The sequence below is a fragment of the Schistocerca gregaria genome, chromosome 3 (genome assembly GCF_023897955.1).
Source record: "Schistocerca gregaria isolate iqSchGreg1 chromosome 3, iqSchGreg1.2, whole genome shotgun sequence".
NCBI lineage: Eukaryota > Metazoa > Arthropoda > Insecta > Orthoptera > Acrididae > Schistocerca > Schistocerca gregaria.
Genome location: NC_064922.1, coordinates 81,928,556 through 81,951,319, shown reverse-complemented (window position 1 = coordinate 81,951,319; position 22,764 = coordinate 81,928,556).

Here is a 22,764-nt window from a genome sequence, read left to right as displayed (position 1 = left end):
GTGACATATTGGGCCCTGTTTGCTTGTGTGGCTCGAACCGTCGGGTATACGGCCGTATGCGGCGACCGCCAGCAGTCTAACAGCACATCGAGGAAGGTTCTCACTCTGTGACACCGGCGACGTTACAGCTTGGCCTCACCACATTTAGAAGGCGCATTGCGTTATGCACAGCATGTGTGGTATCTGCCCTTACAACTTGAAGGGCTCCCAAACTAAAAGTGATAGGAATGTAATTTAAATTGATGTATACACAGCTGGTGTTACTGATTCCAGTGCATGATAGAAACAACTATTGGTCCATTTAAAAATTGTATCTTTTTGCTGTATTCTTTGGATTATAACACAATAAACTATGTTCATAGCTCCATAGACAGTGTAAAGTTTCTTATGGCGACCTACTGCAATAAATATTTCTGTCATCTATTACTTCGTAACTTACAGAGGCAAACACACTTAGTGAAACACCCTGTACATGACCTGTCGATTGTACATTGCAGATGCTAAGTTTATTTTGTCTCCAGGTGATACAAACATTGCAATAAGTAGTAAGTCAAGTAAAAATTTAGAAATAGCTGCTAATCAAAATTTCACTGACATTAATAAGTGGTTTAAAGCTAATTCACTGACATTAAGCTTTGAAAAGACCCACTATATGCAGTTCAAAACCTGTAAGAGATTTCCTTCTCTAATGAAGACATATGAAGACATGCAAATCGAAGAAGTTGTCGATGTTAAATTGCTGGGATTTTAGCTCGATAGTAAATTTAGTTGGGAAGGACCTACCACAGAACTGCTGAAGCGCCTAAGCAAGACTGTATTTGCAGAGCGAATAATGTCAGTTGTAGGAGATACAAATATAAAAACTTACATACTTTGATTCCGTTCATTCAATCACATGGAAGCATATTCTGGGGTAACTCATCAAACTGAGAAAAAGTTTTTAGCGTGCAAAAGATTATAATAAGAAATATTTGACGTGTAAGTTCAAGAACATCATGTAGAAACATGTTCAAGGAACTTTCTATTCTAACCACTGCTTCTCAGAATATTTCTTCCTATTGCATGTAATACATCTCTATTTCCAACTAATAGCTCAATACATAGTATCAATACTAGGAATAAAAATAATCTTCCTAAAGACCTAAACTCACCTTGGTCCAAAAAGGGGCCCAATATTCAGGAACACACATTTTCAATAAATTAAAAACTTATTTCAGATGATGCACTGTTTAAACAGAGCTTGAAAGACTTTTTGGTATGCAGCTCCTTCTACTCTATATATGAAAATCTTAAGAGGGACTGTGACACAAGCTTAAGTAAAAATGTCTCCTAGATTTCAATTCTGACAGCACTTGGTCATAACAGTCAAGAATAGGTTTTTTTGTATGATAAATTTATGAAAAGTGCTTAATAATGTGTCATTCTGACAGTGTATTAATTCTGTAAATATTAGCGGTTCCAGTTTGCTGCAGTGTATTCATCTATTTTGATTATCTCCTGACAGATCATCAGGGTAGTAAGTATAAAGTCCAAATGTTTCATTTTTTATGTTATACTTCCTTACATGTTACTCATTGCCGAGAATTATCGCATTTTTGGGTCTGTGGAACGAAAACTGATTCTAATCTAATCTTGTTAAACCAAATCACAATTACAAAACTTCACTGCAGAATAAGAAACAGAATACAACTGCGTTTTCTCTGGTGTTTATGTGCACTTACATTTGCAATATTTGTTCACACACATCATGTTCAAAAACATATCTTCTAGTTAATGTGATCACAAAGTTTTTACTTTATTGCAAACAATGCCTTTTTTGGCTCTGTACTGTCCAGCGAGAATAAGCGCCCAGGGCGGGAAACAATGGATACTAGGTGTGAAGAATCAGGGGGGGGGGGGGGGAACATCTGAATACGAGATGACGATGATGATGTTTGGTTTGCTGGGAGCTCAACTACGTGGTTATCAGCGCCCATGCAAATCGCCAACCTTTGCTCAGTCCAATCTCGCCACTTCCATGAATGATGAAATGATGAGGACAACACAAACACCCAGTCATCTCGAGGCAGGTGAAAATCTCTGACCACACCAGGAATTGAACCCGGGACACCATGCTCGGGAAGCGAGAACGTGACCGCGAGAGCACTAGCTGCGCAACTGAACACAAGAGAGGGTGTAATCAAATCAGCAACGGAATTCCACAAAGCAATATACTCAAGTTCTCTACCAAACAAAGCCACAGACTGCAGCCCTGTGGATCGAGACCCAAACACCACTAGAACCATACTATCTATAATACACAGCAAGGTTAGAACAACTACCACTGAACTGAAAAGTGGAAAGTCACCTGGAGAAGACAACATATACAATGTTGGATTATGCCTCAACAGCAAGATACTAACAAATTTGAGGTTCGCTGACAGTGTAGCCCTCTTTGTCAAAACTGCAAGGGAACTGCAATCGATGCTCCAGGAGCTGAACACATAAAGCAAGATGGTAGGACTCACAATGAACAAATCTAAAATGTAGGTAATGACAGATGAATTATAAACCCTAATATATCTTTAAGGAATGGAACTAATTTATGCATCACAATACATATACCTAGGCAAAATAATTTCCTTTAATAACAAAATGAAAAAAGAAATTAAAGTTTCCTTCCCTTGGTAATCTTTCTGAGCCTTAAAGTTCATATTGATAGACAGAAACCTGAAGAGGAGGCTCAAAATGGTGGCACTCGAAAGCTGCATTTTTCCAGTGTTATTATATGGATGTCAGACATGAGTTCTCAAAGCCAGAGAGAGAAACACTCTACAGGTATTCCAAAGGAAAATGCAGAGGAAGATTCTTGGCACTCTGAAAGACAGAATACCAAACACCTCGATACACAAGATGTCAGCAATAATAGACAGGCTACAAAGACCAAATCTAAATGGGGCGGCCACGTGGCGAGGCTGCAAGACGACAGATGGACAGCATAAGCTGCCACATGGGACCCCTACATCAGCATGAGATTCCCAGGAAGACCAAGATGCATGTGATATGACTTATTCAGGAAGCAATCAGGTAGAGAGTGGACCAGTACAGCCAGAAACAGAAAGGTATGGAAAGACATGGAACTACAACTAAGTGATCAAGTATAATTTAATGTCTCGTGTGCATTACGTGTGGTACCCTCTTACGGGGACTGGCTCACTAGCGTTAAAAGCAGCTACCCCTACTTGTAGGAGGTCTTTGCCCTCAATGGGATAACAGAGGCTATTTTTATTCATTCATTCATTCACTGTCTATCTAGGATCCTTAATGTTAAGCTTTTGACATTTCATCACCTTACATAATATGAAGTTAAGTCTGCTTCAGACACTGATGTTAGTTTACACTCACAATAAGCACAGCCCTTTCGTTTGTGCTACCTGCATGTTGCACATTCTTTATATCTCTCCATATTCAAAAGCTCGCCATCCTGCAACCCATTGTAGTGTGGGAATATGGCGATATGTTCAGTAATAACAGTGCTTTCCAAGAAAGGTAATTGTTTGTAAGCAAAGTAGATGCAGTTATCCTCTGTTGTCCGTTTCTCAAAGATTAAAGTGAAGCTATATATACAATACATCCCACGAACGAAACAACTGTTACAATGAGTTCTTGCTAACACTATTTTCATATATCATGTAAATATTTTAAAAATTTATGTCCTTTGCAGTATTCGAACCTTCATTCTTCTTATCCATAGTTATGTGCACTATACATTGCACCACAGAGTCCATGATACTGACCGGGTCTATGCTGAGTATCTTGTATAGCAGAAATCAGCACTAAGATTTGCCAAGAATGATTGTATTGCGCTTTGGGTCATATTTCATGACTGATAGTCGACAATCTAGTTATAAGATAGAGACCCATTTGCAAAAGATCCACAATTCCTTACTTTTGAGCGGATTTAATCATGTTGAGGGGAGCAGGGGAAAGAATGCTTGTTCTTGCACATATCGCTGCTCTAAATGAGTGGAGTATAAACGTATCAATTTTCGTAAGGTTTCCTCTCTCGGCGTTCACAACATTCCTTTCTATTGTTACTTAAAAGTTGTACATTAAGCCCTTTGGCGGCCTTGGCGAGGCATGTCATCGACAGTTCCTGTCTCTCTGTATCTTCTCCATGTCTGAACAACATCCCTTTGGTCCATTCCGAAATGCCTGGACACTTCCCTTGTTGAGAGCTCCTCCTGGCACAAAGCAACAATGCGGACGCGATCGAACTGCGGTATTGACCGTCTAGGCATTGTTGAACTACAGACAACACGAGCTGTCTGCCTCCTTCTTGGTGGAATGACTGGAACTGATTGTCTGTCAGACACTCTCTGTCTAGTAGGCGCTGTTCATGCATGGTTTTTTACATCTATTGGGTAGGTTTAGTGACATCTCTGGGCAGTCAAAATGACTGTGTCTGAGATACAATATCCACAGTCAATGTCTGTCTTCAGGGGTTCTGGGAACCAGGATGATTCAAAACTTATTTCGATGTGTGTACATGTTTGTGTGGTGATGCTCCAAGAGCCATGTATGAAGATATAACCAATACAGTCTCAAATATTCCGCTGAATAATTATGCAAAACAAAAAATGATAGCATCCACTCAAAAAGAACAGCAAGGATACAAGGAAACTTAATGTATTTCAAAGAAAACAAAAAAATAGTTACATAGTTATATTACTGCATCCTATTAATTTCATGTTTTGGTCTTACACAACTCATTCTGATTTTTGTCTATTGAATCTCCTGTTTTAGAAAGTGTGGTGTAAGGAAAGAATAAAGATTATTCTGATGTTAAACTGTATTATATGAAATTTTTATTAGCACACTGCAAAAGGATTTATAAATGGAAGGAAATTTTTCGAAAGAGCTCATTGAAAGTATGCTACTTTTCATCATCAAAATAGAAATGTTACATTTTCCTACAGTAAACACCAAGGAAACTTTCACTGAAATGCTAATGAATTAAGCGACTGTGTAATAATGTTGCAAACCACTTCATGCACATTTAATTTAATAAATAACAGCAAATGACTCTCATCTATCATTATCGACACGGAAAGCTTGTTTTTTAATGTATAAGAACATATTGATTGTGATCCCATATACAGCTGCACGATATTTTGTTTTTGCTACATAATAAGTTTTCTGTATATTTAAATTTCATTCATGGGTATTGATAATTTGTAATGGTAATTTCTTCTTGCACACTTCTATTAATCGTAGACTTGTGCTAATTAATACACGTACCACACATCCTACAGCATCATTGACTTCTGTTCTAATTCCTGATTTTGTATATTAGATTTTACAACACTCGTTAAAACTGCATTTTCACTATTTAAATATGAAGAATATAAGCGATTCTCTCTTGTCTATATGCTATAGTAATACAGTTGCACTTGTTACAAAATAAAACAGTTTTGTTTTTAATGTATGACTAGACATGCATTCTGAAAAGCTGTCTGAAGTTGTCACATTGAAGGCTCCAGCTTCTGTAGAGTGAGCTACGAGTTAATGGGTCCAGAGATCAACCAAGAGAAGTTGACATTGCAAGATTTGATGAAGCACCATCACACATCAAAGATACATATTTGACTCCTACATACTCTGCAATAACAATGCATTTCCTCACCAAAATTTCTCTTTGAGCTCCTTTTGCAAACTGATTCAATAGCAGAGCTCATGTCAACATAACCAAAGTATTTATGGCCATAAAATTCCACAAGCCGCCTTATTGCATGTCATCCATTATCAGATTACAAATGACAGGAAAGTATGAACTACTTGAGGCAGCTTTCAATCTCAAAAGTACAGATGCCTCATTTGTGAAACCAGATGCCCCATCCATACCACTTACTTATTGTTCGATGCTGTGGCAATGAAGTATCGAATGGGGTCCTGACATAATCATAACCTTTCAGTGAAGAAGGTTAAGCATTAAAGAAAAGACCTCAAAGCTGCTTCATATTTTCTAGGAACAATGGAATCTGTAGTCTTTGCAAAACTAATGTGACAAAAACTGTTCATTTATTCCTAATACATCTCCCAGCGCTGAAGCACTTTCTTCATCCATATAGTTCTTCTTCTGTAGTGCTTTGATTAAATTATGCAAATGACAATAGTATTTTTCTTATTGACGTATAAGAAGCTTTATTTTCTCATGGTACTGCTTGTTTCCTTCACACACTGTGTCCAATTTTCTCTTCAGATGAGCAGTAGGGACATCATGTGGTGTGTTTGCATTGACAGGGCCACCGTCTGGCAACACTAGAAAACAAAGAGAGCCATTAAATTCCAAAAGTATCAACACATTATAACATTTTATTTTCATAAATTATCATTTCTGGAACAGTGCTGCCCAATCTCTATTACGTGATTCACTGATTGCTTGGTTATTTGGATAAAAGAGGACCATTCCTCCAGGTCATCAGTCCCTTTGCTCCATTGATCCATAGGTATATAGCATGCAATCTCCCAGCCTTTGATCTCTACTGCCTTTACAATAACACAATATAAAAATTGGATCTCATTTACCTCCACTCCTCCCCTTATCACAAATTTTGCATATGAGTAGCAGATAAGATGTAAGGCAGTCAAAAGAGGTTCTGCCATATAACTTTGTTCATCAAAGAGATCCACAGGAGAAAAAGTTGGGAACCTCTGCAGTAATTGTTTGAATTTCACTGTAAAACTTACTCTCCTGAGAATTTGTTGATTGTTCATTCTCCCCTTCATCACATTTTACAGATAGGATGCTCTCCTGCAATGGTTTCTGTAAAACATATGAGTTTTGGGACCACCATCACAACATTTGTTCTAGTATACATAATGTATTCAGCAGTCTAGGCTCGGATCCTACAGCCTAAAACTGTAATAATTTGTCATATAATAGAATTGTCTTAAGTATAACATTACTGGTAGACATCAATGTTGTTATTGTTGTTGCTGTGGTCTTCAGTCCAGAGACTGGTTTGATGTAGCTTCATCTCCCAGTACCTACTGCAACGTACATCATTCAGAATCTGTTAGTGTATTCATTAGTCCAGAGACTGGTTTGATGCAGCTCTCCATGCTACTCTATCCTGTGAAAGCTTCTTCATCTCCCAGTACATTCTGCAACCTACATCCTTCTGAATCTGTTAAGCGTATTCATCTCTTGGTCTCCCTCTACGATTTTTACCCTCCAAACTACCCTCCAGTACCAAATTGATGATCCCTTGATGCCTCAGAATATGTCCTACCAACCGATCCCTTCTTCTAGTTAAGTTGTGCCACAAATTTCTCTTCTCTCCATTTCTATTCAATACCTCCTCATTAGTTATGTGATCTACCCATATAATCTTAAGCATTCTTCTATAGCACCACATTTTGAAAGCTTCTACTGTCTTCTTGTCTAAACTATTTATTGTCCATGTATCACTTTTATACATGGCTACACTCCATACAGATACTTTCAGAAACGACTTCTGACACTTAAATCTATACTCGATGTTAACAAATTTCTCTTCTTCAGAAATGCTTTCCTTGCCATTGCCAGTCTACATTTTATGTCCTCTCTACTTCGACCATCAGCAGTTATTTTGCTACCCAAATAGCAGAACTCATTTATTATTTTTATTTTATTATTATTTTGAGCTTTTCCTCACTACAGAGGCATATCTCCAACATAATAATTTACTTGGAAATTACAATACAAACAATAACCGTTCTTAAACTATATTCTCAAAATATTTCTCCAGGTGTTTCGATCTTGTGTGTCTTCTTCCTCTGCGCCCATTCTCCTCATTGTGTGCTGTACATTTTGGATCAAGGTGGTCATAGGGCGTCCCCTTCTTCTTCTCCCCTCGGGTTCCCACTCCAGTATCAATTTTGGTATTCTGATTTTGTCCATTCGTCGTACATGCCCGTACCACTGTAATTTCTTCCTATCCATTACGTCATATATTCTTTCTTTTATTTCCATTCTCTTTATTACTTTGGTGTTCCTTATCTTTTCTATCCTGGAGATTCTTGCCGATCTTCTCCAAAAGTCCATCTCTAGAGCTTGTAATTTTTTAATGTGCTTTATGTTAATTGTCCAGGTCTCCATTCCATACAGAACCACATTCTCTAATATGGATTTGTATATTAATTTTTTAGTTCTGCTCATTACATTCCTGCTCCATAAGACTGAGTTAAGCATCCCAATGACCCTCCGTCCACTACTAATTCTTTTATTGATTTCTGACTCTGATTTTCCCTCGATATTTAAAATGGATCCCAAATAACAGAAAGTGTTTATCTTTTTTATTTTCTTTCCTTCAATGTATAGCTCATCTGAATCATTACTCAAGTATTCTGTTTTTTGGTAATTAATCTTCAAACCCCAAGTTTTGTATGCTACTGCTAGTTGATTGCACATATAGTTAGCATCCTCCCCATCTTGTGCTACGACTACTTGATCATCAGCAAATAATAAATGATGTAGGTAAGCTCTATCTCTTATTTCTAATCCCATACTATTACATTTAGGAGACATTGTTCTAAGGCTAATATCTATATAGATTTTAAATAATGATGGTGACATGGGACAGCCCTGTAAAAGGCCTTTGCTTGTTCTAAATTTCTGTGGAAGTTTATTACCAACTTTCACTTGGCAAATGTTATCTTTATACATCTGCTGTATTATTTTAATTAAGGAAGGGTTTATGTTTGCCATATGTAGTGCTCTCCAAAGTAATTTTCTTGGAACAGTATCATACGCTTTTTCTAGATATTTGAAAATTAATCCTATATCTTTTGATTTTTCCCTATGTTTCTCCAAAATCTGTCGTAATGTGAAAATATGGTCTACACATGATCTCCCAGCCGTGAATCCACATTGTTCTTTCTTGAGTTCTAAAATTTTTTTCCAGTTTGTTTTTAATTACTTTGGCAAAAATTGTCATTAATGTGTTTGTAACACAAATTCCTCGAAAGTTTGAACAAATTTTACGATCCGCTTTCTTAAATATTGTATTAATGTAACCTAGCTTCATCACGTTGGGTATTGACTGTCCATGTATCATTTTGTTGAAGAGCTGTGTTATCAGTTTCACAATTTTGTCACCACCATATTTCAGACACTCCAGACTGATATTGCCTGGTCCCGGTGATTTACCATTCTTTCCTGTTCTCAACGCCTGAAGTACTTTACTTTCTAAAATCTGGATCTCATCATCTTCATGTCCTTTATCTTCCTCTGTTCCTTCTTCTAGATATTCTTCTCTGTCCTCATTTAATAATTTTCGGAAATACTCTTCCCATTCCTTTTGTGTTATCAGTTGGAGATTAGTTTAGCTTTTTGTATCCTGTCGAAGCCCTTTCAATACTCACCTTGCTTCTTTTGCTCTCCCAAATCCTAATTTGCTATTCACCTTGGCACATGTTCTTTCCCATGCTTTATTTTTTGCCATCCTTATTTTTTTCACCACTTCATTCTTCTTTTCCTTGTATATTGATCTTGTTTCTTCTGATTTATCATTCAACCACTGAAGGAATGCATTTCGTTTTTCTCTAATGAGGACCTCAAGTTCCTCTTACCACCACTCTGCTGCATGGCTGTGATTGCTGTCTTTTTTACCCAACACCTCAGTTGCTATGATTTTCAAATTAGCTTTTATATAGTCATATATTTCCTCTCTACTTCCTTCAAATGATTCAACCAGTTTCCTTTCCATCCTGGCCGCAAAGACTGTTCTGATACTTTTCTTCTTTTTTTCAGAGAGTACGACCACATCCATGTTGAACATGTCAAGTTCTGCAGGTAGTAAATTTATTTTAGTGGAAATACCTTGCACATTCCAGCATCCAAACATAATTTTCCGTTTCTCATCACCAGTTCGTCGTCCAAAGTTCCAATTTCTCCGAGGCATATTATTAGGTTTTTTAGCATTTTTATGTTTTTATGTGAGTGAGGAGCTGGCCCACTGCACAACCCCCAACCCGGAGGACCAGGTAATTTTTACTCAAGGTTTTCTTCCTTTAGCCTTTGATAAGCCAATATCATACTACAAGGCAGCAGTTGCTAGTTTTGATGCACCCCGGGTATTTTATTTCAGCGGTACCCATCATATCTAGTGAGCATTCCCCTATCCGCCACCTGGGGAGGCGCCTGATGGGAGACCAGCAAACTCCAACGGGATTTATTATTTAGAGCTTAACATTTATTATTTTAAGCGTCTCATTTCCTAATCTAATTCCTGCAGCATCACCCTAGTTAATTCGACTACATTCCGTTATCCTCGTTATGCTTTTGTTGATGTTCATATTATATCCTCCTTTCAAGACACTGTCCATTCAGTTCAACTGCTCCTCCATGTCCTTTGCTGTCTCTGACAGAATTACAATGTCATTGGCGAACCTCAAAGTTTTATATTTCTTCTCCATGGATTTTAATTTCTACTCCGAATGTTTCTTTTGTTTCCTTCACTGCTTGCTCAATATACAGACTGAATAACATCGGAGATAGGCTACAACGATGTCTCACTCCCTTCCCAACCACTGTTTGCCTTTCATGGCCCTCGACTCTTATAACTGCCATCTGGTTTCTGTACAAATTGTAAATAGCCTTTTGCTCCCAGCATTTTACCCCTGCCACCTTCAGAACTTGAAAGAGAGTATTCCTGTCAACATCGTCAAAAGCTCTCTCTATGTCTACAAATTCTAGAAATGTAGGTTTGCCTTTTCTTAATCTAGCTTCTAAGTTACGTCGTAGGGTCAGTATTGCCTTATGTATTCCAACATTTCTACGGAATTCAAACTGATCTTCCCCAAGGTCGGCTTCTACCAGTTTTTCCATTCGTCTGTAAAGAATTCGTGTGTGATACCCAAAACAGACCACTGTCTGCTTGGATGACCAACAATTCCAAGAGAGACAGGTTGGCAGTTGTACAGTTAATACTAATTGCTATTTGTAACTACTACAACATTATAACGCACACAATTATTTTGTATTAGCAATTTGCGCAATAAACCTTAAACTAGGACCATCTAATACACATAACAGCATGTTTGTACAAATTTACACTGCCTGGCAGTTTTTGCAGGCAATAACAGATAGCGTTGTGTATCACACGAAATTGACTATTAAAGAAGTTAAACTAACCATGGGATCCTATTTATGTCGCTATAAACAAAGCTTACCTGTATCAGTCATCTCATCACAACCTGCATAAGAAAACTGTAATAGAAATATTTTTGGAATGCTTCACACTGCCTACACACACTAGAATAGACCAATCCATTCTCAACACCCCTTAAAAGCCAGTTTTAAAAAAGGTACCTTGTTAATTTCATAATGACATACATATATACATAGTTTTTCCAAGAAGTACAAAAGATTTATTACACAATAATTACACAGAGCACAACAATCATATGAAAAAATACGCTATGCCAAAATTTTTTACATAAATGATCGATTCTTTGTTACAGTATTCACTCAAATGTAAATAATGAAGTAAAAATATACATGGCACTCCAGTACCACATGGAACCACATAATCAACAAAGAGGGTCATATAAATATGTAACATGGACTTAAAAATTAGAGTCATGTATGAAACATCTAGTGCAACTTGCACTCTGCAGGTATAAGGGAAATGATGAGAAAATGCATCGAACGGCGCCGTCTCTGAGACGAATATTTGATCATTACATTCCTTCATTGTTAGCTTCTGGCAAATGCTCTGAAGACATTCTACTACATTTTGTAGGTTGTAGTCTTTTCGTCACAATGCCTTCATCCACACACTTTTGCTTGTGGTGTCCTTTGGGAAACCATGTATTGTAAACATAAAAGTTTGGAGGCAATGAGTGACTTCACTGGAGCACACTGTTTATTTAAACTAGAATTATTTTTTACCCGCAGCATTTACCTGTGTAAAGTAATAGTTGACTTCCCACTTCTGTTAGCGCATATGTAGGCAGCACAAGTAAAAATTTTTTCATTATTACTTCGATGAACAACACAGCAATGGATACACGCTACTATGTTTTGTTCTCAAAGAAATGGTGGAGTCACTGGCTTCCTTTTCAGATTCTGACCTCGTTGGTCGTTTCTGTTCATTTGTATACTAAATACATGACAGTAGGTTTGATCGATATACAGTTGCAGCCATGGGAATGTGTTCGACACAATCATTCTGCCACTTCCCATCGATGGTGTTCGTCCGTATGATGTTGCCCCTTGCTGGATACGCCCATGACTAGGTTCCTGTTAGACTTTTAAATAACCTGTATATTTCAACTTAGTGAAAATTCAATACATCATAGTGTAATTTTATTCTATTGAGAGAGTTTCCACAGAAACGTGTTGCATGTATATAGCCTGGGGTATCAAAAGCAAAAGAATCTCATTACCCTCTGTTAACATCGTTTTAAAAATGAAGAAATTATCTTTCTTCCATTCAAGCATTCAATCATAAGAGATGATAATTAGGAGTCACATACCATACACATTGCTATAAATGACTTGAGCACATTAATTTGGCTAATTTTAGATTGGAGGTGGCATAGATAGAAATAAGCATGCTATGCTGTTGCGCAATTATTAGTGAGATTAAGCTCACACTCGATTCTCAAGCAGTGGACAAATTGCGCTCACTCCCTGCCAACTGAACCAGCCAAAATTTTTTTCAGATTAAATAATTTCCAGTATTTGTAATGTTTGGGCATTTATTACAGTGTTGTTTATTAACATTGGCACTAATTATCTGCAATCTATTGTCAATCAACAATAAAATTGGTGTTACCAAAATCAATGAGACAAGCTGATCAAATTTTTTCATTATATACATTTAATCCAAATATGTAAAAGAAAATCAGGATCTTGATGAGGAAATGGCGTCAGTAATAATTAAGAACGTCTTCAGCTGACATTTTGTATCACAACCAATGACGAGACAGACAACAATAAAGAAAAATAGAATAAAAGAAGCTTCATGTACAGTAAATAAATATAAAACTAACTTCATCAAAATATCAGGGGAATAAAAAATAAAGTAGATGAGCTTTTGGTATATTAAGATGATCTCAAAAATAAGAATGAAATTGGTATAATTTGTCTTTCTGAACACCATGTAAATGTGGGGATGGATAGTGTGAGTATAAATGGGTATAATTTAGCATCTTACACTTGCAGATATAGCATGGATAAAGGAGGAGCTGCCATTTACAGAAAACAAGCTTATAAAAAAAACCGTAGAATTAAGGAAATTTTGTGTCGATCAGCACTTAAAGGTGTGTGCATGTGAACTACAGATAGATAATGTAGTGTTCGTATTAGCAACAGTGTACAGATCCCCATTAGGAGATTGGGAGCAATTCATAAAACTTTTTACCCCCTATTAAGCTGTCTATCAGCCAAAATGAGAAGTTATTGATCTGTAGTGATTTCAATGGAAACTTTGTAACCAATCCTGATAGGAAAAGTGAACTAACTTAGAGTCAGTGATCAACTGCCATACACGTATGGCTCAAGATGGCTCGAGACAGTAGCACTCTAATACATAATAAATTTGTACAGCAACAGGATGTAAAACTAACACGTGCTTTTCCTGTGACAAATGAATTATCACACCATAATGCCCAATTGATTAACTAACAATTGTAGCGTGATGTACAGTTCAGAAACCATTAAGTAAAAGTGTAAGTTTGCTTAACCTGTGGACCGTTTTGCCTTTTTTGGGAACTACTTATTCTCCACATGTATTCATTCCTAAAATATATTATCATGTTGTGGCGCACAGGTACTTCCAGTCTCTCAAAAACCTTTAATCTGCCATCTGTACCATTATTGAAACTAAAATTTTAAGCTTAAAGAAAAGAAGCTTGATTCATGTGTGCATTTTTTATGCACTTAACACTTTCTACATCGTAACTGTTACTGTAAATTTATCACTGGAACATGTAACTAACTAACTTTTGTTGACTTGAAAGATAGTGAGCAATGATTTCAAGCAACCTTTGACAAGTGGTTGTCTTTTCTCCAAAAGTAAGTACAACAATGTAGAATCTTCATTGTAGCACACTGTGTCAATTTGTGGCTCTTTCTTGCAGTCACCAAAGAAGTGGTTTATTTAGAACACAGATGCCGAATGTTGTGGGTATAGATGTATGTCGTATTCGTTTTTGGGTATTTTGTTTGTTACTGTATGTGCTGATGCTGTTACTTGTAGGGTATATTAACTGAAAGAGTGGAAGAACGTATCTATTATCTAAACTATTTACCATGCGAGCCAAGCCACAATTTTCTGGTAAACTTCTTAATTTATATGGTTTCTAGGTACATCACTTGATGCAAACTAGACATTCAATCTCGTCTAAAGCGACTTTCACTTTATTTTTAGAATAAATGCAATTATGACGAAATCACGCTTTATAGTATTGTACTATTCCAATACTGCTTATTGCATGAGATCAGTGAGTACTTAGTAGAGAGTTGAAATGTGGGAGGTTGGGTTCTGGTTTCAGGTTTGTATTTTTATTCATACTGAGTTGGCTCTGTGGGTTTTCATGTTGTTTTGTATGTCACTGAAATAAGAAGCAACTATGTATTAATTGTAATGGGATTATTGGCGTTATGGGTTTATTTTCGTTTTGGTAGAATAATCTGATTCGCTCCCTGAAGAGCCTTTACAGGATAGAACCAGATAATGCTGATACCTGCCGACAAAACCACACATCACGGACTGACCGAAAATACAAATAAATCTCTTTCGCTCTCGTTAGTCAGAAACGAGGGGTGCAGTGCGGTCTTTGGCTAAGTCTGTGGTCTAGACTTCAGTGTTATCGTTTGGGGGCACCTTTTTGCTTGCTTGGTGTTACCATTAGAGTATGCAATGACATAAGTGGTTTTTTTCCGATGTATGGAACTTAACAAAAACTACTTTTGTTTTTCCTCAATTGTCATTAAATGATGATAGTTTTGTGAAGGGCTTAATTTCGGCCGGCACCTCCCTCTGAATTTATTTGGAACATGATGGAATAAGTCCACACCAGAGATTTAAAATAATAGGGTTGTATTAAATCATTATGTAACTTTAATCTGCTGCTGCGAATATCTTCACTATCATTCATCGCTAAATGTTCTATTCATTAATAGTGGACACATATTCACTCAGCAGCTACAATGCAACTAATTGAAAAATATTAATTAATTATTTTGTCTAAAGAAAAGTTATGTTAAAGTGACACATTCTACATAATTACGAAATGTCGTATTCATGATCTAAGAACAAGGATTAATGTAGGTATGTATGTTTGTTGCAAGACCACGTTTACATTGGGCTCCCTAAACTGGATTTCGTTGACCGATTTCCAAATACCGCTTCTGGATGGTCATGTAAACACTTCAAAATCGACCCTGGAAATCCGCTTCTACTAGTCAGTTTTCTAATTCCACAGTAGATTTTCGGTCCCACGTAAATGCAAGCGATGTTGAAATGTGCTTGGGCTGTCAGGTCTCATCTTATATTCAACATTTTTCCTCTAGTATTGACGGAATGGCTTTTTGTATGGCGAAGGATAAGAAGAAATTTTAATGGATCTAAGCACAATTGGACTTAAACATCTGAGGTCATCAGTTCCCTAGACTTTCAACTACCTAACTAGCCTAAGGACATCACATACATCCATGCCCCAGGCAGGATTCGAACTTGCGATCGTAGCAGCAGCGCGGCCACAACGGCCGGTGAAGAAATTTTAGACTGAAGCTGTTTATGCCTTGTCTGATTGAAGAGAAATAGTGATTGTGCATGACTAAACCAGAAACTGTAACAGTTATTTTCCAGGTGCCATGATGAACTGAGCTAGCAGATCTGCTTCAGACCATAACATTTAACCATGACAGCGATAAACGGAAATTCAGTTTCCATCTTTCGGAAGATGTGTCGCATGTAAACGAAGTGTCTGGGAGCAGTTGAAAACCTGATATTTTAGTTACGAAGACTACTGACTTGGGTCGATGGATCGAGCAGAAATAGGGAGCAGAGTGAGACTGCTATGGCGACAGACGATAACATCTGTTGTTCATTTAAATCTTATGGTTTCTTTGTTTTGATATAATAAATTATGTTTTAAAAACTTGAAATTCAGAACAGACTTCTGTAAAAAACGATTTCTCATTGTAAGTTTGTTCAAAAGTTTTAAAATATCTAAACTTGTGATTTTTATGTATTGATGGTTGTGGGAGGAGAGGCTGTATACTGAGATAGGCGAGTACGGGAGATCTGGCACCCAAAATTTTAATATTAAAGAATGTTCTTGCATCAACTTGACTGCTTATTAACTTTATCGTTCACTGCCCTCAGCAATGAAACCTTGTTTCTGGCTTCTCGAAAAAAGCATTATTTGGCCACATAGAAGAGCATTGGCATAGAAAACTGCCATCAATTTTAAGACGAACGAACAATGAATTGCTTCTAACTCGAATGAATTCGTAAATGTATTTTTCTATAATATAAAAAGTCTTATTTAACTTACTGTTGAATGGAAGTAAAAGTTCTTCCTTCGATGGGATGTAATGTTCGTCAGGGGCTGATAAATTCTCTTTCATTAAATTTTCAACCATTTTTACATCATTTATTGATCCACATCACTGTCAAACAGTGGGAAGACAGAACCTTTAACAGCAAAAGACCATAAACACTGGCCTTTCTGGTGTAAAGCTGGGTGTCAGACACTTTCATCAATTTTTACATAAGCCTACCATTGACTTCAAAAAACACAAGTCTGGGTAGGGTGCTTTTACTGCCAAAATAAATTAAATCCATGACTGGATGCAGAATGTGACAATGAACAGGATAATTTCTATCAGCGCTGCTGCCCTATCCTTACTCGTAAGTTAGTACTGAACATAAATTAATGATATTTTTACGGAATAAATAGCTTTTGTCTTTCATCGAGCTTGGTGTATTGCACCTGGATGTCGAGTGTTTAATTTTCTGTGTATCTACACACAAAAATATCACAGAAATCTCTGCTAACTCTCGCAAATCGTCTAGGCAACAGTCTGCCATCCCAGTGAACAGTTATAACATCCAGTAGTTCATTTTGCTAGTTAGGTTTTATGGATTCTGTACGTTCTTTCCATTATTCTGCACGAATTCTTTGAATCGAGAACTTACTTTCATGACATTCATCAGTATTTTGTCCAAATGCCTAAATGTAGCTTCAAACACAAACACGGAATATTTCATACTTAATTGGTACCTATCTACTGCTGCTCATTGTAGATTTTTCTGCATAATTGTTCTATGGGTTCTGTGATGTATGTTCTCGAACAGAGTAAGAAGATCTTCTTGTAAATTCATGTCATTTTCATTAAAATCAGGAAATTAGTCTTTTGTACTGGTTCATAGAATGGTGTCAAGGGAGTTGTCTTGGAGAGTTATTTAGCGTGTCATTTTACTTAATAGTTTTAAGCATGCACTTGCTTCTTCATTATCATTTTTTTGTCCACTCCAGCTAAGTGTTCAGACCGACCTGTCATCATTAATTGAAGCAAATCAGCGTGTGCAGTATCAAACAAATCATCTAAGTTGACAACAAACTTTTGTCTGCATTGATCATATGGGGTTTGGGTTTTTGTGCATCTTTTTTGTAACTGCTTCCAAGCTCCACACAATTAGGCAACAGTAGTATTAGCTAGCTACCAGTACTGTGTGAGGTAACCATTGTTGTGTGCTGTGTTACTTTATTGTATTTCATTGTATCTAGTACTGTTTCCTTTTCTTGTATAAACTGTACATAACTGCTGCAGTTAGAATCTGTACTAAACATGTCAATACATATTTGCATGACTTCTCCTTTTGCCATATAGCGTAGTTTATAGTGCCAGCACTGCAGGGGTAACTTACCATTAAAATACTGTAATTCCACTTACATGTTCACTGTTTGACAACAGTCCATTTACTGACAATATTAAAATTTCAAATAAACGTCGTCGACCACCGCCAATATTTCGACAGGAGCACACCCTGCCATTCTGAAGGCACAAATGCAAGGAGGAAGCAATGTGTAAGGGAATTTCATACCTCGGTTCACAGAGGAGAAACAAGGAAGATACCGCACACAGAACAAGTAACCACAGAGTCAATACACAACCGAGGATAACCAAGATCAGAAACATCGATAGTGACTGTTAATCAACAGGTGAGGTACCACTAATTCTGTCCCTCTGTTTCTTGACGAGAGACAGAACCGGATCCAGCATTTAAACAAAATCCACCATCTCTGTTTATAAGGTTGCTTGATAGTTTGATTTCAACAGCTTCCTTAATAACACTGTCCCAATAGCTGGACATGCAAGCCTGAATCTCCGTGTTGTTGTATTCCATAGGATGACTGGTGTCAAGGCAATGTTCTGTAATAGCGGATTTGCTCGGCTATTGTAAGCGTGTGTGACGCTTATGTTCAATACACCAGTCTTCCACAGTCCTGATTGTCTGATCAATATATGGCATGTCACAACTGCAAGGAATACGATAGACACCAGCCTTACGCAAACCAAGATCATCTTTTAGGGACGCCAACAGGGCGTTAGAAGATGGTCGAGAAACACATTTCACATCACATTTCCTCAAAATACGGCCACTCCTGTTGGAAGTGCTTCCTGCATAAGGCAAAAAGGCCATAGACTTAGGTGCCACTTCGTTGCTATCGTCACTCACCCGTTGCACAGAAGGCTGAAAACGCAACTCACGTTTGATCGCCTCTCACTATAACCATTCTGACGAAAGGTGACTTCGAGATGTGATAGCTCAGCTGCCAAACTTTCAGGGTCTGAGATAACGTGGGAGCTGTGAACCAAGGTGCGAAGTACTCCTTCATGCTGAGCTGGATGTGACAACTATCAGCTTGCAGATACAAGTCAGTGAGCGTAGCCTTCCAATAAACAAAATGTCCCAACGTACCATCAGTCTTCCTTCTGACCAACACATCAAGGAAGGGAAGACATCCATTCTTTTCCATCTCCATAGTGAACTGAATATTCCGGTGGAATGAACTCAGATGTTCCAAAAAGCGGTTTAAATTCTCACTACCATGAGGCCAAGAAACAAAAGTATCGTCTACATATCTGAAAAAACACGCAGGTCTCAATGTCGATGACTCCAATGCACGTTCCTCAAAGTCCTCCATAAACAAATTGGCCACAATAGGTGACAACGGGCTTCCGATTGCAATTCCATCAGTCTGTTTGTAGTACTGACCATACCAAGATACATTACTATAATGTCAATTCGTTTCAGGGTTGTTCATGTGTCCTAAAGGCGACGAAACCAAGCATTCCGCAAATTGTGCAAACACACACTGGAAGCACATAAAAATGATTTGTCTAACCATGCAAATTGTAAGAAGTATTTACAGGCCCTCAGATTTTCTCAATTCGGTTGCAGGAACTCAAGATTAGCAAAATTTTGTGGTGCAAATATACCTAGAGAAAGAAAAGTTCCTGAGCTGGAAGTGGCGGGATTCATTGCAGAACATTGTTTGGTATCAGCAGTTTACCATCTCGCACCTCTGTTGCTAGCTTTCTAACTTTGGACAAGTCATCTACTGTTCTCAGTGGAATGAAGTTGTATCACGCTAAATGTGCAGAGCTGGTTATTAATATGATTTCACCATGTTTGCTTGAGGATCTCATTGAAGACATTGGCAAAGTCCTTATTCGCTGATAAGAGATGAGAGGAAGTCCATTGACACCAAGAAAATATTGTGCATCATTGTGCATAATTTTAGTGAAAACACTAAATGTATAATAGTAAGAAAAGTATAATAGTAATATAATTTAAAAGAAGGTGGTGATGCTGACTCTTTGGATAATGTGCTTAAAAAGCAACTAACTACATATGACTTTATTTAAATAAGTTAATAGGTGCAGCTTTGGACAGAGCTATTGCAATGGCAGGAGATCATCATTAATTCTCTTCAGTTTGGAAGTAAGCTCTGGCCCAACTTACTACTGTCAAATGTGTGTCACACCCACTGCATCTTTCTGCAGGAAATGTTTCCAAAATGTTGCTTTCACATTTACAATACATTGGCAGAGAAGTTCAAAAATGGTTTTCATGCAGTACTAAGTGGCAAACTGAATAATCTCTGATGCATGAAACACTGGCCAAAAAGAAACTGCCCAAAATAAACAACTTGTCAGAGACAAGTGAGCCATTACTAAAATTTTAGACCAATGGGATTCTTTAGAGTTTCTCTTTAAATTGCCCAAGAATTAAGAAAGATGCTATACCACTGGTGAATTACATGTTATACTACTATCAAAATCCAATAAAGTGTATCCTATACCTTTGAAACACTCACTGAAAGCAGTCACCTATTGTACTTACATGTTTCAGACTGATAATGGTGAACCTCTGTTATCGGAACTACATACTTTTCTGCTGAACTATCTGTCAGTTTAAGTTCTCCAGAACGATTAAGCAATGTAAAGAAACAAGTTTTGTCTGGCTTCAATTTCAGAGATTATGTGACGCATATTGAGTGCATCAATTTAGGATTTAGTAACAATGAAGTGATAAGTGGTATTCTTTGTCAATTATGCCAAGAAATTAAGAGGAGAATTCCAAAAAATGTAAAGCTTCTAGAAAAAATTGCCTTTTTACACCTGATTTCACTACTAAACATGTTCAGCATAATGTGGGGTATATAATGGCAAATTTTAAGGAATTGCTTGGAGCTGACAACGTTGACAGTACTTTGGATCAATAACGAGTTATCCCTCTCCAACAATGGATTAGATTACATTAGATTAGTTTTTCATTCCATAGATCCGTGTTGAGGAGATCCTCGTGGATGTGGATTTTTTTCATTTTTTTATTAAAAAAACTGAAATAACATTACTAATAGTCTGAATAAATACAATACATCATTTGTTTCTATTAAAAAATTCGTCAATTGAATAGAAGGAGTTGGCCACTAGTAAGACTATCAGGCTCCTTTTAAACTGATCTTTATTTGTAACTGAATGTTTTATGTTTGCTGGCAAATTATTGAAGATGAGTCTTCCTGAGTAGTGGACCCCTTTTTGAACTAAAGTAAGTGCTTTTAAGTCCTCGTGCAGATCATTTTTGTTCCTGGTATTGTATTATGAACTGAGCTGTTTGTTGGAAAAAGAGATATATTATTTAGGCCAAATTTCATTAAGGACTACATAGACTAAGAGGCAATAGTTAGTATATCCAGTTCTTTGAAGAGGTTTCTACAGGACGTCTGTTAATTTACTCCACAAATAATATGTATTACACGCTTTTGGACTCTGAAAACTTTTGTTTGACTTGCAGAGTTACCCCAAAATATTATACCATGTAACATTATGGAATGAAAGTAGGCAAAGTATGGAAGCTTTTTCATTTTTATGTAGCCTATGTCTGCTAACACTCGAATTGCAAAAGCAGATTTGTTAAGGCATTTCTGCTCTTCTGTTGTGTGCTCCTCCCAACTGAATTTATTATCAAGTTATAATCTCAGGAATTTAAGACTGTCAACCTCTTCTATGTGTTCTTCTTCATACTTTATGCATATGCTGGATGGAAACCTCTTACAGGTTCTGAATTGCATATAGTGAGTCTTTTCGAAGTTTAATGTTAGTGAGTTGGCTTTAAACCATTTATTAATATCCATGAAAATGACATTAGTAGATCTTTCTAGAACTACACTCGACATACTATTTATTGAAATACTTGTGTCAAATGCAAACAAAACGAACTCTGCTTCTGGCAGTGTAACTTATGAGAGATCATTAATGTACACAAGAAAAAGCAATGTCCCTTAGATGGATCCTTGTGGGACACCACATGTAATTTCTTCCCATTCTGATGATGACTGAAGACTTAACTCACTAGTCCCTTGCACTGACACCCTCTGTTTCCTGTTATCGAGGTATGACGAACCATTTTGCAGCACCGTACGTGGCACCATAGAATTCTAATTTATTTAAAAGGATGTTGTGGTTCACACAATCAGATGCCTTTGACAAATCTCAGAAAATACTTGCTGCTTGTATCATGTTATTTAATGAATTAAGTACATTTTCACTGTAGGTGTAAATAGCCTTTTCGATATCAGAACCCTTCAGAAATCCAAACTGTGTTCTTGATAATATGTTATTTGTCATCAGATGGTTGAGAAGCTGCCTGTACATTACTTTTTCTAAAAAATTTTAGAATGCTGGCAAAAGTGAAATGGGTCTGTAGTTTGATGGTATCCCTTTATCCCCTTCCTTGAACAGAGGATTAAGATCTGCATATTTTAGACAATCAGGAAATTTCCCAGTTACAATTGACTGGTTACACAATAATTTAGAATTGTACTAAACTCACAAGAACATGCCTTAATTAACTTTGTTGATATTTCATCGTAACCACTAGAATGCTTTGTTTTTAAAGATTTTATTATGGAAGTTATTTCTTTTGGTGAAGTGAGTGACATATTCATGTACCAGAAGCTATTTGTAAAGGCTAGTTTCAGATATTCAAGGGCATTATTTACTGATCCTGACAATCTCATTCTATCAGTAATGGATATAAAGTACTTGTTAAATAGATTTTCTACACTATGCCCATTGGTTACTAATGTGTCATCTAGCCTCAGAGCTATTTGCTCCATTTCCTTTCTGGTTCTACCAGTCTCTTCTTTCACTATATCCCATATACTTTTATTTTGTTCCCTGACATTGTTATCTTCTTCTCGTAGTGC